We start from the raw sequence: 18,376 nt of genomic DNA on the forward strand, positions 1-18,376 counted from the left end.
GTAGAACCACATACACTAGCCCGTCACACACAATCCACAGGGGACAAGAATTCAAAATATCCGTGTCTCTACAAATAGCAGTTGCAATTCCACACAACAAAACACATACAGGCCGTCTCCCCGAAGGTAGGGCAAAAGGGCAACGCCCAAGTGGAGAATTCATTTATACCCCACTGTTGCCACGTAATTGGAAAATGGAGTAGATGCACAGCTGATGTGCATGTAATAATTTACTCAGGAACACCAATTGGCGGCAGGAAAACACATGTTACAGGTATCGACGTATATAAGGATGACTTGCCATACATTCCATCCGTATGCTCATACCATAGAACCTTTTAAACAGTAAAGGTGTAAGAGAGATATTTACGAGGACTCAGAACGCTAACAAGGTATGTAGAACACTCAGTATGTTAGTGTATGTTGAGCCTGTTTTGTATTAATTAAAAGTGTACGCAATGCATAAAGTGGGAAAAGGTATTATGTAGTGATGTCTTGTTGAGCATAGTAACGCTTGTAGAAATTGTGTGTCCTGCTGTGGGCCACAAGGTAAACATCTCATACACCACAAGGGAATCTACATGAGGGCTTTAAACAGAACAATTCCGCACCGCCCGCAGTCAGTGGTAGGGTTTGTCCAACAAGTACGTGCCATAGCAGGGGATAGTATATGTTGATATACTGTCACAGTAGGCATGTGTATGGGCATATAACGACAATAACATGCCTAAGGTGGTCCTGCTGTGCAAGTATGCTTTGCATTATGGGATAATGTTTAAAATATGTGTAATGTACAGTATTGTAGGTAGATATGTCAAATATTCTACACAGCATAACTGTTATATCATGCAAACAAAAGGTATCGTCTATTGGCATGTACAATACACAATAACAGGATACAAATGGCTTGTAGTCACGGGACACTGTAACAGCATGATAGCTAATTGAAATGGAAGAGCTACTCAATTAACCATGCACAAAGGGCATGCAATAGCTTCACAGGTTCATAGTGAGGTACTATGCTGTCTGGCAAGTCCATGTGTAAGCCCAACTACAGTGTTTACACCAGCGGCACCTCTCTTGGGTAGTGTCCTGTCTGTGAACAGCAGAGCCATGTGTTACCTGCACCTCTGTACAGTACAGCCACTGCAGTGATCCCTTGCGTACATGTGTGTCTCCCATCCACCCATTGAGGTATCTCATGAACAGTGCTAGTGAGTGTCCCTGCTTGATGTACATAGGAATCATGTTCCAAAGCATGGTGAGTGCCTGGTGTGGGAATGTAACCTTCAAGCACATCCCACTCATTGTTGCGTTTGTGCACATATCCATGAGCATGTTATCTCAGTGGCTTTTGCTTATGTTGCGTATGTGGAGTATATCCATAAATATTGTTGTGGACATGGGCCCTGTATGTTCAGCAGAGGTCACCCCTGAGTATGCAGTATGCAAATGTGTACAGTGGTGGTGTCTGTAGTTGTGCCGCATACATCAACCTTCAGAGCTCAATAATCCTCATGGTGTGTTAATGTTGTGGTATGTAAAGCCATTGCTGTTTAGTAAGGTACACCCCAAATGGGGTGTTGTACCCTTGAACGTGTGTCATACATCAGGAGTATAGAGGTACAATGGGTGCCTTTGTTCCAGCTACAAACCCAGTACAGATAAGGGTGACCATGTAGAAGGATATCCATGCCACAATGGCAATATGGTTATCAAAGGAGTGGTTGCTACATACGTGTGTACTAAGATCCCATATAATGTCACATGTATGTAGGGGACTACCACCCATGTGATAGTCAGTGGGTGATTGGTGTAATCCAAAGGGGATGTTTATGCACCTTGTGTCATGCAGCATGAGGCCATGTTATCGACATCAGGCATCCGTCACAGTGACACCCTTATGGAGGGTGTGTATATCAGCTGGTGGATCAATCATGGTGCCTTGTTTGCAGTTGTCTGGAAACCTAGTCAGGAAAAGTCCCTCTGTGCTAGCCTGTACCTCAGGGAAGCATATACCGAACATGAGGGGCCTTATGACTGAGGACTGAGGTACGCCAAGTGTAACTGAATTACAGTAGGTACTATAGTATGCTACCCTCATTGTGTGGTTCCTGTCCATGAGCCACTTTGCATAACATCCTGAGACGTAGGGGTTGATGTGCAGGTGGATGTGTATGTTGTCAATACCAGAATGGAGAATGGTGCTGAAAGCCAATGAGAAGACAATGTAGGCTGTGTGGACCCCCTTACCATCAACTACCCTGGAAACTGTATCAAAGGAGTCCACCAGGTGTAGGAGCCATGGTCAGGCCCTAACAAGTCCAACCTGGGTGGCATCAAAGGTCTGGAGCCCACCAATGTCTCTGTGAATGACTTCCATGATGATGTGCCCCATAGCCTTGCAGAACAGTCCAGTCAGGCATATAGGGCAATAGTCCCTCTGGTTCATTGTGGCGCCACATGTGTGGAGTGTGATAACTGTTGCTGTGCGCCATTCAGGGGCCACAATGTCTGATACAAGGATATTAGTGAATCTGGTGGCCAAGTGGGGAGACATGACGTTCTGAGGTTTGTGTAAATCACAGGCTGGGATGTTCGATGGTCACATGGAGTCTGTGTTCCAGGCCTTAGATAGTGCAGGTTGCAATTGTGTAGTTGTGACCACAGGGACTCTGCAATGTTCCTGCATGGATTATGGCCCTGTAGGGAGTGAGAGGGTGTAAAGTTAGCAATGAATCCATCCGCCAGGATGTTGCCAATATCACTCGGTTCTGTAATGTACCTGCCTAACTGTCACGTCAGAGCAGATGTGGGTATTGCCATTGACTACTGACATACTTCCATAATGCTTTGTGGTAGTCCCTGGAATGTGGCAGTAATGTTTACGTAGTTAGCTTTGGAGGATGTGATAAGGTATCCCGGATTCCTACTGAGGATGACCAGTGAGCTACCCCACCCATGGGATTGTACTCCACTTTGCAACAGCCTCTACCTTTTGTTATACATTATGTCCATGGAACTGGACCCCCAGAGAGGCATCCATTATCTGGTGGGTACCATCATGGCTCTGTTTGGAAAAGCATACAAACGCTGAAACATACACCAGTGCACTTCATTAGCACTTACATGACTGCATGGATCATGCTTTTCCAAACAGAGCCATGATGGTACCCACCAGATAATGGATGCCTCTCTGGGGGTCCAGTTCCATGGACATAATGTATAACAAAAGGTAGAGGCTGTTGCAAAGTGGAGTACAATCCCATGGGTGGGGTAGCTCACTGGTCATCCTCAGTAGGAATCCGGGATACCTTATCACATCCTCCAAAGCTAACTACGTAAACATTACTGCGTCACATTCCAGGGACTACCACAAAGCATTATGGAAGTATGTCAGTAGTCAATGGCAATACCCACATCTGCTCTGACGTGACAGTTAGGCAGGTACATTACAGAACCGAGTGATATTGGCAACATCCTGGCGGATGGATTCATTGCTAACTTTACACCCTCTCACTCCCTACAGGGCCATAATCCATGCAGGAACATTGCAGAGTCCCTGTGGTCACAACTACACAATTGCAACCTGCACTATCTAAGGCCTGGAACACAGACTCCATGTGACCATCGAACATCCCAGCCTGTGATTTACACAAACCTCAGAACGTCATGTCTCCCCACTTGGCCACCAGATTCACTAATATCCTTGTATCAGACATTGTGGCCCCTGAATGGCGCACAGCAACAGTTATCACACTCCACACATGTGGCGCCACAATGAACCAGAGGGACTATTGCCCTATATGCCTGACTGGACTGTTCTGCAAGGCTATGGGGCACATCATCATGGAAGTCATTCACAGAGACATTGGTGGGCTCCAGACCTTTGATGCCACCCAGGTTGGACTTGTTAGGGCCTGACCATGGCTCCTACACCTGGTGGACTCCTTTGATACAGTTTCCAGGGTAGTTGATGGTAAGGGGGTCCACACAGCCTACATTGTCTTCTCATTGGCTTTCAGCACCATTCTCCATTCTGGTATTGACAACATACACATCCACCTGCACATCAACCCCTACGTCTCAGGATGTTATGCAAAGTGGCTCATGGACAGGAACCACACAATGAGGGTAGCATACTATAGTACCTACTGTAATTCAGTTACACTTGGCGTACCTCAGTCCTCAGTCATAAGGCCCCTCATGTAAAAACACCTTCATGTAGTAGGTTCCCACCTTGGGAGTAGGGTATTTAAAATGTTTTGAGACGGTTGTTTTTGTTATGGCTCTGATGATGCCCAACTGTCTGGTGAAAGCATTCTTTAATGCTTAGTCTGTACTTGATTGCAACCTGTGTCTGCTCAATAAATTCTTGATGTGTGTCCACCTTCGTGGTTTGGCTGCTGGACTTTGTGGTAACTGAAAGTGTTTTATTCGATTCTGCCCTGGTGGGTGTTACCTTTTTTCTTTTTGTTTCACAAACCACTGGGACAGTTGCTACGATCAGCGTTTGGTGGACTAACATGCAGGCGATTTTGAAGGAGCTGGCGGTGGTTGTTAACAAGCTGATTCATGCTTATGATGCTGACTCAGTGAATGGGGCGGCTAACGGTAACAATGAGGTCAGAGGAGAAGGTGTTATGGAGCCGGTGAGCCCAACCGATTCTGAGGTACGATGCTTTACTTTGCATTCACCAGTTGGGTCAATCCCGTGTGCGCAACAACCTAGGACAACATCCTATGCCAAAGTGACTGGTTCCCAAGGTGGGAACCTACTACATGAAGGTGATTTTGTCGACCCGAATGGGATAGAGCCGAACGATGGCTTTGACATTACTTCCTGGTTCGATGAGCCGTCGATACGGGATATTAACATTAGGAGCCAAAAAGCGGTGGTGAAACCTTGTGTAAGGGAGCAGATTTTGAACTATGAAAAATTGTGTAAAAAGTATCGTGCAATCCAGCTAGACACAAAGTTTTTGACAGAATCCAGAGGTTTAAACCAGGTACCGAAGGGGCTCCGGATCTGGAAAAGACCCATGGGAGTGGAAGAAGGATCGGCAGCGTTTAAAGAACTTGTGAACTTGTTTAACCAAACAGGGTTGGAAATGCTGGACATCATTATTAAAAACAACGACATTAAGTTGAATGAAATTAAGGGTGAAATAAAGCAGTTGTATGTGAGTATAACTACGGATTTGTTGTTTGAGCAATACAAAACTAATTTTGACAGGGTAATTAAAAGTATTGAAATGTTTGTTTTAAAAAGTTCTGAAATGAAGGAAAGGAAACTTAAAAGGGATAGTTTAGACTACAAACACAAATGTGCTTACCCGCCTGGGATTAAATACAGGCGGTTTGAAGCAACCAACGAGAATGTGGGTGAAGTTATACGTGAAGAAGAAGTTCATGTTTTTAATGATTTTAATGATTTTAATGAAGGGATGCACAGGTCAAACGATTTTTTAGGTACGGAAGACCAACCTCGAAGATCCGAGAGGTTGCACAACAGGGGAACAAATCAGGGGGAATTACAAGAAAATCACAATGGGAGAATCAACAGAAGAGGGAGGTATTAGCAGACGAGAATACTTTAGTGGGTGGGAATTTTTATGGTAGCGAAACAATGTGTTTTGAAGGTTCTGCCGGGAAAAATGTTTGTGAGTGTTTTAACAATGAAGGCATGAACACCAATGGTTGTGTAAACTCTGTTTTTGAAACGGGTTGTTTAAATGATGATAACGCCACGGTACCTTTGGTTAACATGGAAGAGATAGACTGTATAGGGAATGAGAACAATATGGTTATTCCATATTGTAACACAGAAGGAATACATGAAAGAAGTATTCAAGAAAATGGTAATGTGGTTGAACATTTTGACAACTATGAATTTGTCATTAAAGACGGAAATAATTTTAAAATCTATCGTAAAAATGATTACTGTATTTACAATTACACTGATTTAAACATTAACAATGAATATTTTGAGTTATTTTCAAAAGGGGTTAAATTTGTGCCCATGTACAAACCTGATATTGTAAAAACATTGGTGGAAACAAAGATGTTTACTAGACAGATGCACCTTAAAATGTTTTTTGCAGGGGGTAGGAAAAGCGAAATGATTAATGTGAACAACCCCAACAACAAATTTAAAAGGAAAAGTGCATTTATGCCTCCATTTCACAAGGAAGTGTTATGTTTTGAAAAAATAGTGGAGGCCCATACAAGAGAAATGGTAAAAAATTGTAAAGCACTAGATGACAACTTAACAAAGAAAGAAAGAGAATTATTGGATACATTGAAAAAATCTGGGTTGTATAGATTCATGAAGCCCGATAAGGGGGGGTGCACAGTGATTATGACTAATATAGACTACATCTCTGACATTACAGCGTTATTAAACAGGGATGAAACATACAAAGCTGTGACTAGAAATGAAATAAATAGGGCCTACATGAAAATTGATGTGTTTTTACATGATGCCCTTTCTCAAGGCTCAATCAATGAAAGTGAATATGATTTTTTAGTAGTTAAATTTCCAAAAATACCGACACTGTTCGGTATTCCAAAGACACACAAGGGTGCTGAAAGATTGGAATACAGACCTATTGTAAGTGCAAGAGGTTCTAAAACTGAACCTATAGCAGCATTTATTGACATTTCTCTCAAAACTATGTTTGATGATGTTGAACATATTATTAAAGACTCCTGGCATTGTTTGAAAAGGTTTAAAGATTTAGGAAAAATTGAGGGAGATTTTGGGTTTTTGACCATAGATGTGATCAATCTGTTCTCGGTTATTCCACAGGAAGATGGCCTGGAGTTATTTTTTGAAGCCATGGTTAAGAGTGGCCTGTTTAATGGACAGAAAATGAATCTCTTATTAGACATGATGGAAGTTGTGTTGAAAAACAATTTTCTTGTTTTTGAAGGGGACTTCTTCCAGCAAGTACTAGGAGTGGCAATGGGGGCGAAATGTGCCCCCCTGTTTGCCAATGCGGTACTATTGACATGGGAGAGGGAATACATTTTTAGATCCAATAAATACAGAGAGAAAATTCTCATGTACAATAGGTTTTTGGATGATGTACTTATTTTATGGAAGGGTGATCAGGACTCAGCAAATGAATTTGTGGAATATTTGGGAAAAACAACGAACTTTTTGAAATTCACCTTTAAATGGAAAAATGAGAGTATTTCCTACTTGGATTTGTTGATATGTAAAAACGAAGGGGGTTTCATAAGTAATATTTTTAGGAAGGAAAATTATTCCAACTCCCTTTTACATTTTAACAGTTACCATCCATTTCATCAACGTAAGGGACTAATTAAGGCCCAAATGGTCAGAACATCTAGGTTAGTAAGTCAAGATGAGGACTTCAAAGATGAAATGTTCAAACTGATTGGAATGTTTCTGGACCGTGGATACCCTTTAAAATTGTTAATTAGTGTTAAAAGGGATATAAATAGAGAGAGAAAGGGTAGATATGCCCCGATTTTACTTGGTGGATTAACGTTAAGAGAAGTGAAGGAAGGTAGGAAGGAGGAACAGGTGGATGGCCAATGTTTAGTGGTAAAATACAATGGGATGACACCTGCTCTTATTGAAATGGTCAAGGAAGTATGGAATTTTTCTCTAAGTGACGAGGTTAAAAAGATTTTGGGTAAAAGTCCTAACATTGTGTATAGTAGAGGGGAGAATTTGAAGGACATTTTAGAAAAGAACAAAATAAAAAACTACAGGTCAAATATGAGAAAATGTGGATTCTGTAGATGGTGTAGGTTTGTGAACGAAGGTTCATATGTGTGTGTAGAAGGGTTTAAATACACCATCAAATGTCCGGGACAGTGCAATTGTTGTACAAAAAACCTTGTATATCTCACCTCTTGTTCTTCGTGTAATGCCTACTACGTAGGCAAAACCATTAGAAGGCTCCGAGATCGGATTTCTGAGCATTTAAGGTCTATCAAAAAGAAAGATTTGCACAACGCACTTTATTTACACACTACAAAATGTAGGGATTTTAAGAAGTTTTTATTCTTTGTTATAGGTCGTGTAATTGATTCTGGTGAAGGTGGTGATGTGGTCAACCGGGTGGGTGCTTTGGAAACAGAATGGCAAATCAGACTGGACGCCTGTAGACCCCCAGGGTTAAACGACCACATTTCTATCAAACCTATTTTAAAATTAAGATCCCAGCAGATATAAATAAATAAATAAATAAATACAAATAAATTTAATTTATAGAGTTACACAATGTTCTTTCACTGTTCTTTTAAAGTGTTTAAGTGTTTAATGTTTTAATTTACTTATTACAGTAAAATGATGCAATTTATTGGTATCTGTATATTATTTGTATATTTTCATTTTAGTATTTATTTTCATTTTTATATGAAATGATATAAAATTTAAGTTTGAGGAGTATTTCATCAAACATTTATGTCTATATATAAAAATGTTTTTTTTAAATTATTAAATTATTAATTGTTAGTAATTTAGGGGGGGTTTTACAACCAAAGTATTTTTGAGTGGGAAAAGTTTGATTCAACCAATAGGAATGGGGAGTAGGGTATTTAAAATGTTTTGAGACGGTTGTTTTTGTTATGGCTCTGATGATGCCCAACTGTCTGGTGAAAGCATTCTTTAATGCTTAGTCTGTACTTGATTGCAACCTGTGTCTGCTCAATAAATTCTTGATGTGTGTCCACCTTCATGGTTTGGCTGCTGGACTTTGTGGTAACTGAAAGTGTTTTAATTGGGATGTATTCCCCACCATACGTGGCATATATGGTCACACAAGCAAACACACATGGCAGTACTGTGAATCATACACCTGCTATATGATGATATGTCTTGACAGACATACAGCAGTATTGGCCGCATTATGTGTACCAACGCTACCTTCGGCAATTGTGCTGCTATATGCACATGGGAGGATGTAAGTGTTACAGGTGTCAAGTGATTTACAGTCAGTAGCACCCTGACCACTGTGCAGGTTGTATGTCTTCACCTTCAAGTAACAGTAACATAGGTACTGTTTGCACATGTAATGGTAGGACGGCTTGTGACACACTTGTGAACTGTCTTCAGCAAACATCCATCTGCAAAGGTGGATCACCACTTTATGTACACACATCCATCCATACCTGATGTACATCCTATGGTACTGTCTGTATTTCACCATATACAGGTGTCAATGATGGGGCTGCATTGCAACTGCATGTTCTAGTTAGGCACAGATGAATGATATACATCAGCTACTGCACATGCATGGTAGCTGCATGCACACCACTACATATACATGTGTGTTGGTCCTACATTCCTGTCATGTAGCCATGTTTGTATGCATTGCAATTGGTGGACATGTGTGATGACATACATAACACATGGACTGTTGTATGATATGATGGTTGTCATGGGTAACTAGTACAGAGGGAATGATTGCTACCTTATGTACTGTTAGCATTCAACAGCCATGGACCTACCTTCCATGTGCATGCGTGTGATTGCTGTAGCCACTTGTCTGCACAGAGGACAACAAAAGCTATGCTATGTACATATATGTTGTGTGTGTGGGCCATGTACATATTCACTGCGATTACATGTATGTCATATCCAAACATGAGTGTTCTTTGGTGTAAAGTGACAGTCATCTGTTACAGCTGTGTAAGACCCAGGGCCCCTGTTATGTGTAGAGCCGACCTGGTTAGGAACAATGGTATCATTGCATTGCATAACATATGATGGAACCCTGTCATTACATGTGTGGTCTGCACAGTTGCTGTAGACCTATGTACAGTCCACTGGTCATGAGTCACATGGTGTTGTAGTAATGTATGGATGTGTGTTGCTGGTCCAAGGACATGGTGATGTCTGAGGGCTACATAGTAGAATGCGAAAATAAAGAAAATAAGCCAGCACCATGAGTGGATCAAATAGTAGTTTAATACACTGAAACTAGACCTCAGTAGTAGAACTACTGAGGAATGCTAAATAGCTGAAACCGGTCTAGTTTCAGTGTATTAAACTACTATTTGATCCACTCGTGGTGCTGGCTTATTTTCTTTATTTTGGTCATACAGGCTTGGTTGCCGGGCACCAGTCGTACTTGCTAGCTTCATGTTCCTTGAATAGTAGAATGCGGCATTTACCACTGTGATCTGCACCTGAGACATCTGTGATGGCTCTTGAGTGTGTACTAGTCAGTATATGTGAGTGGCCTTCATGTACGTGGGGACACTAACACCAAACTGTGCCCTTCCATGTTTAGAATCCGTGTGCATGCAAGACAGCCCTTCACTACTACTAAGTGTGTGAGCATGCCCAGTACGCCGTTGTGTAGATGGACACACAGTACATTCAAAACTGCGCCCTTCCGTGTTTAGAATCCATGCGCATGCAAGGCAGCCCTTCATTACTACTAAGTGTATGAGCATGCCCAGTACGCCGTTGTGTAGTTGGACACACAGTACATTCCAAATGGGCGTGTGCTACTAAGTGTGTGAGCATGCCCAGTGACACCTTGTGTCAGTTATGTGCCTCTGTGTATGGACATGACCATTGAAATCCTGTATAGCGATGGTGGTCATCCAGGCAACAGATGTCCATACCCCACATCAGGATGGATTCCTACATTGAACACATTGGTTGACTGTCTTGAAGGGTGTACTGTCTGTGGCATGAATCGTATCTATGTAGTGTTGTAATAGTGCTCCGTAGATAGGCGGTTGTCCCGCTCACACCACTGCCATGTGTTTGTAATCTCGGTAGCGCATTTTGTAACTGTGTAATGCTGTAGTGTGATAAGGTAGTTAGGTGTATGTTCGACTCCCAGCCTTGCCAACTGTGTGTGCGTGTGTGTGTGTGTGTGTGTGTGTGTGTGTGTGTGTGTGTGTGTGTGTGTGTATGTGTGTGTGTTTGTGTGTGTGTGTGTGTTTCCAGCTGCCTAGGGACAGAGTAATGCTTTTAGATGGCTCACTCCCCATACATTCCCTATCGGCGTCTTTGCCTTTGCTGATGATGTCATCCACCTAGAAGTATGCCTGTGGGAGTGCGGTGATGCTGAAACTCGCTAGCGCGTTCTGTTACTGCATAATGCTGTAGTGTGGTAGACTAGACAGGTAGGTGCTCGATTCCAAGGCATGGCAGGTGTGTGTGTTTGGCAGTTATACCGTATGTGTTGGTATCTGTGGATGACTAGCTGTGGGATGTGTTCAGTGTGTTTTGTTGCTGACCTATATAGTGTTCACAGCCCGCATATTCTACCAAGACACTGGGTTGTCAACACATACATTCGACAATAGGTCTGGTGAGTAAATGTCAGCAGCCCTACTCTTACCCTTGATACGGTCTGACCCATGTGATGCAACAAAACACACATGCATTGACAGTAACAACACTACATGATGCAGGTGGCACATGTAGTTTCCTTTTCATTCCTGTCCTGTCTAATGCTTTGCTGTCATGTGGTCCGCTGTTGTGATATTAATGCAATATCTACATATGTGTGTACATGTATACATGTGTGTATATATATATATATATATATATATATATATATATATATATATATATATATATCTATAGATATATATATATATATATATATGTTCATGTATATATGTATACAAATAATATATATGATATATGTAGGTATAGAGTGATAGACATAGATGTGAACATATATATCTGAGGACATCAGCACTATTGAATGTTTGTGCTGGATGATCTGTACGTGATAACCTGGGATCTATGTATATCTGCCATGGCGTAGTGGTAATGCACTTCGTCTGCAGTGTGCAGGATCACGGGTTGTAGTCATGTAGACACCGGTTATTTGTTGCTGAGAAGACCATGGGACATTGAATATGGTGATAGTAAGGCACCTGTTGCCAGTTGTGTACGGATCTGAGCGACACTGAGCAGTGGCCATTAATTTGGAGGTTCGGTATGGGTCATATAACTATTCATTAGAAGACTATACTATGCAGATGAGGTTGACAATAGTGCATCTCATTTATCACCAGGGTGTGATGCAGGACCCTGGAGTGTATGTGTGTAGTCAGCCGGGTCAGCCAGCATGGGGGGGGTGGTCAAGCATACTGTACGTACATTGCAGAACTGTGCCTCGGGAGTGCTCCTGCCTTAGCACACCTAAGCTAGGGGTGTGTCTATACCTGCCTGCTGACATTGGGAGGGATGACAGTGGTGGTGGGGTAGTCAGGGTGTACAGACTGCACAAACAGGTGTTGATCAGCACAATCAGCAGATGACATGGCCATCTCGCACTTGAACATTATGGTAATGTGAGCAAGCAGCATACACACAGGTTTCTTCTGCAATGTACACCACCGATGTATACCTGCAGGGACATTTCATGACACAGTCCAACCAAATGAGAAGGGCTGCAGCAGGCAACATATACCAACATGTGCAGGAGGCTGGGGCAGTGAGGATGTGTATGCTGCTGAACAACCCTTACTGGGGTGACATAAGACTTTATAGACCCAGGGTGACTTACCAGGGGCTACATGTGCTGGGGATGGTGGAGCACTATGGGGTGGACAGAGACTTCCTACAGCAGCTTGTTGACCTGTGCCTGCCACACCTGACACATCAAACAGGCCGAGGGAAACCCATCACAGTGGATACCACGGTATGTGTTGGCCTAGGTGTACTAGCCACAGGTACCTCACACAGCACAACTGGGGATATCATGGGTATCTCACAGGCATCTGCATCCAGATTATTGCACCAGTTCACAGACGCCATGTCAACACATACTAGTGAGCATGTACATGTCCTCAACACGTGTGATTAGTAGACCGGCAATATGCATCAGTTCAACCACATGGATGACTACCCTGGGGTACTGGGTGCTATAGCCTGCACACACATACACATCGAAGCACCACCCGGTGAGTAGGGTAGGGCCTACAGTCACTGCAGGAGCATACCCTCCAACAGCTAGGCCATATGCGATGGCCAGGGCATGAGATTGAATGTGTGTGCTGTCTGCCCTGGAAGCTATGATGATTCCAATATATGGCTACTGACATAGCTGTACCACACCAATGCCAATATGGACATCCCCTACAGTCTCCTAGTGGGGGATGCTGGGTAAACACTGGTGTCGTGGCTGATGACACCCATCAGCAATGCACACACACCTGAACACTCACACCATAATGAGGCGGATGCACAGGCAAGACATATAATTGTGCATGTGTCTGGGATGCTCAGTTCATGGTTCTGGCATCCGGACACATCCGGTGGAGCCCTGCTGTATTCACTAGCTACATGCACACAAGCTGTTATGGTATTTGCTATGCTACACAATCTTATCCTGCAGTAACAGTTGCAGCAAGAACAGCATGCGGCAGGGCCACACAGCCTAACACCACTGCCAAAGCCTGTACAGGCACAGTGTGACTTGGCGAAGGAACTACCTGAGCAGGGCACAGTCGGCGAAAGCCTGTGCACAGTATGACCTGCCCTTGGCAAAGAGGCAACACAAGGCATATGTACTGACACAGTAGGTACACATGGATTTCCCCTCTCTGACCCGCACACAGTACAATGGATGCCAAATATGACACTACTTGTGCTCAGCCATGTATAGGAGGTGCACTGTGTGCATCCAACACAGGCAGCCCTCCAGCACCGTCCTCAGGTCCAGAACACACCCAGGGTACGTCTATTGACCTAACAATTGACAGTTGTATTAGAATGTGTATTTACCCATTGCTATGGTATGTATGTGAGTATACAAGTGACTGTGGTGGCCTAATGTTAGGGCAGCAGACAGTACACATCCATAGTGGCACCATGACCTCTGTAGCACATACTGGGGTCAAAATGGTAGCCAGTAGTACACAGGGTGTCCTAACCCACTGCAGATTATGGGCTGATCATCATGTGTGTCCGTACAGCCCACACACATTCCATGCAGCTGGACAGATGTGGACCAATACAGACAAATGATATACAATGGCCTATGGATATGCCCAATGAATGACCCCAACCCCCTAAGACACACACAGACTACAGCAGGCCAGGCAGTTTGATGTAGGTTGTGTAAGCTAGGACGTTCAACACCACTGTGCTGGTATTTAAAGCTGGGAACTGACGTACACGGTATCCCTCCAACCAGCAATTTAGGTAGGTCCACACAATGACATGGAGTACCTGACATACCAGTACAGTAGCAGCAGATGTGTACAACTGTCAGCTATGCCCCCCATCCAACCTACACATGTGAGAGTCACGTGCGCCACCCACGGTGCTGTGTAGGACTGTCCCCCCATGCTATGCAGACATGTAGCAACTGTCAATGCCACATGACCATTAGCTACCCTGCAGACACAGCATGACACCTGTCTGTGTAGAACGGAGGGGTCAGCAACACAGTACTATCTGGACATGTGACACATGCGATACAGTTGACCATAATTGGCAGGCTCACACACATGACGGTATGACGGTAGTATCGGTCAACAAAATGTGTAAAAGTCATACTAGGCATGCTCACACACTGAAACACAGGACGGCCAGGCATGCATACACCAGTGGTCCGGACATATCTGCCAGTACATTGCTATACTGTTGGATGACTGTGCTATATGGTGTGTGTGTGGTCTAATGTCTGTACGTATGCCATGGTCTATTGTTAATTCACATGAGCTATGTATGCAGGGTACTGCTACCAACATGAGAATATGGCGGTTCTTTGTTTGCGGACAGACCGACGCCTTTGGATACGGACTGGGTAAGGCACATTCCAGCAGGTGGGAGCAGTTGTGCGTGGGTTTGCACAGTGTTAAGCACTGCTGACCTCTGGTCACAGCACCTTATACCCGTTTAGACTCCACATTTCTTTGACAGTGCACTACTGGCATACTGGTAGACAAACACGCTTACAGCCGCTCGCTCACCGACATTTCTGCTTACATTTGTCACTCACCCTGGGTGTGTGCAATCCCTTGTGATGCATATTACATCGGACTACATGACTACAGTATTGGGTATGAGTAACCATTTGGCAATGGCAGGCACTCGACTGTACGGACTCCACGGCCTGTCCAGTGACGTCATCATATTATATGCGTGTTCCTCATACAATCTGCTCTCATCTGCCTGCTACATGGGAACCGATACTCTGCAATGCTGACATGTGAATATGATTTTGTTAACGCAGTTGTCCGCTGAGTCATGCTACTGCATACCTACTGTAAGTTTTCCACCTTTCAGATTGCACAACGGGAGACTGTAGGAGTGACACCTTTCCCACTTTGCATGGGACAGTCCCTCATTAGGCATATGTCATGTGACAATACCAGACCTCTCCACCAATCGGGGACACATTTCTACAGAATCAGGGACAAGTCAAGAAAAATCAGGGACAATCAGGGACACTTTTACAAAAGTAGTGCTATTAACTTGAAACATTGACAGAGTCAGAGCATATGAATTAATACACATTTTCTGAAGTAAAAGAAGTTTATAACTCTTACTTATTGTCATTAGTCATTAAGTGTAATTCACCACCTTTCCTCCAAAAGTCACTAATTATAGGAGGGATTAAGTGGGACAGAGTTAAACTTTCAGTCAAACTCAGGGATGTACCTGAAAATCAGGGAGAGTTGAGAGGTATGGACAATACTCTAGTCATTGCAACTGTCCTGATTAGGGGACATTCTCATGTTGTACGTGTCTGTACTGGTTGCTTGTTACAGGTCTTGTATACCTGACATGTCGATATGTTATATGTAGTAGCATAAGCAACTTTACTGCTGCTGGACTACGCTTTGATTTGTGCCAATATGTATATTTCTGTACTATGCATGGCTGTAGGTATGTTCTGCCCTGGTACATCTGACATTTCTACAGAGCAGGTTCCGCTTTGGACATTCAGAATGGTGGCGGCCCTATAGATCCTATATGTAGAGCTATCACGTGTCAAGGCAGCACATACCCACAGCCAGTAGTAAACTGACGACTTCCATGGTTTGCATACGTTAAGGTTATTCTTGTAGCATTATAATTGATAATACTGTTTCCTATTACATGTAGCTGTTTCTGATACAACAAATTAATTTCTGACCACTACACACACTATATAGCCTCCTTTCCCGAACTCACAGGCTATGTGCCATAACTGTCATTTTGCAGGACACAATTGCCCAGATGGGTGTGTCCCTCGAAGGCGTACGGGTGTTGAACCTCATCAATTATGCTATCATCTACCTAAGGTGGTCAGCAAATTATGCACTTTCCGTCACTAGCAGAACTCACATACCAATGGGTGTGAATGAACACTGTATCAGGAACAATTCATAACACCCAGTGGGACACATTTAGGCAACTGGTTCTATTAACCAGACACATTTACAGTCACAGAGCATATGTATTCATTCATGTTTGTCGAGGTACATGCTGTTTATGACTCATACATGTTGTCATCTGTCATTACTTGTATTCCGCCACCTGTCCAGCTAATATCACTAGTTCTGGAAGTGTTTAGTTGGACTTTGTTACATTCTGATACATAACTATGGATGTCCATGCTAATTGGGTACACGGCACTGATTTGGTCTCTAAATATTCCCCCGATGGCTTACAGACTATCTGGTAGATGGGCTCTTCGGGTCTGGGAGGTGTAGGCGTATGCTATGCCCACATAGGAATATTAATGACTTCCACTGGGTGGGCCTACTACATCTCTGCCAACCAGCACCTGCACACTTAAGCCCATTATTGCATACCCATGGTCCACCTACCTGGCACCCCTCTGCAGCAGTCATGACAAATACCTACTGCAAGCGCAGCTGGGGTATGAGCACACCCCTACACATTGCCCACTCTCCCTGTCTCGGGACACATGTCGTACATTTTGTTAACCCATGTATTATCACACTTGCACAACCTACTGATCCATGTACACCTACATCCTGCTAACATCGATGTCAACAGGTTCACACGTACCCTGAATTTCTGAGGTCCCGCAAGGGGCACAGTTATCCATGTTTAAAGTGCAGACCTTGCAGATCTCTCCCACTGGTACTTTCCTACCGGTGTTTTGGACAGCGGCAGTGTATTGATCTGTATTGCCTGTCTGTATGTCTGACCGGCCTAGCTGGGTGGTGTGGGGGGTAAAACGTTTATTTATTGGACCTCCCAGTCACATATGCCCGGGCTGTAAATATGTTACCCCTAATTGCTGTGAAGTAACCTAGTTATGTACATGTGTATATCTACAATGACATATATATTTGTTTTGTGTGTATGTGTATATATCAATACCTGTTGTTTGTGTATATATATATATCTATCTATATATATCCGTAGTATATCCTTGTGTGTGTGTAGATATATATATATATATATATATATATATATATATATATATATATATATATATGTATATATATATATCTATGTATATATATATATGTATATAAATATATATGTGTATATAAATTAATATATATATATATATATATATATATATATACATTTTTATCTATATATACATCTGTGTGTCCGTTAACCTATACATTTCCTGGACATGGACACTTACACATGCGTATTGGGTTTTTTCTCTGCTTCAACAGCATACTATTGCCTTAGTCATTATGACACCGACACTTCACTCCAGTGAACTTGTCATCAGTATATTGCATGTTATACAGCGGACAGATGTCGCACGTTTTTCATGTCTGGGGTGCCACTGATAACTGTGATGTGATACAGTGTCATTCGACCTATTACTCCTATGCGCAGCCTATTATTCCTAGTACTGTGCTTGTTTCTATGCACATTCATATTATTACTGTTGATAGAATGAGTGTGTGTGTTACTGTGATTGTACGTCAATATATTGATGTCTTCATGTAGTTGTGTCTTACTGCTTTTCCCGGTTTGGGGTTGTCACAGCAGAACTCCATTCTGCTCATGGGTGACGTATAGGATTTACGTGCCGGGCTGCCAGCCCTGACGCACAATGTCCGACAACGATATGCCCATTCATGCATGTCTCCACGCAAACGACGGTCTATCTGGGAATCGCACCTATGTACTAGCTGACCTCCACGGGCTGCTCCATTGCACCTGGCGCAACATACCCTGGCACTCCTGTGTCCATAATCGCATATCCATAGTTTCTCCAGCACACCCGTGTTGAGTTTCCATGCATAACAGCCATTATACACCTGATATCGCAGCCATGACACACCTTTACACATTGCCCTCTCCAGAGCATTGGGGTCCTACACACATTTTGTACCACCTCATGTATTCACAGGCTCACCATTCATTCATATTTGCACATACGTGCCTTTTCTGGTGTTATGGATTATGAATGATTTGCGGGTT

Source organism: Protopterus annectens, chromosome 17.part0, assembly GCF_019279795.1.
Source record: "Protopterus annectens isolate FY-2018-M chromosome 17.part0, PAN1.0, whole genome shotgun sequence".
NCBI lineage: Eukaryota > Metazoa > Chordata > Ceratodontiformes > Protopteridae > Protopterus > Protopterus annectens.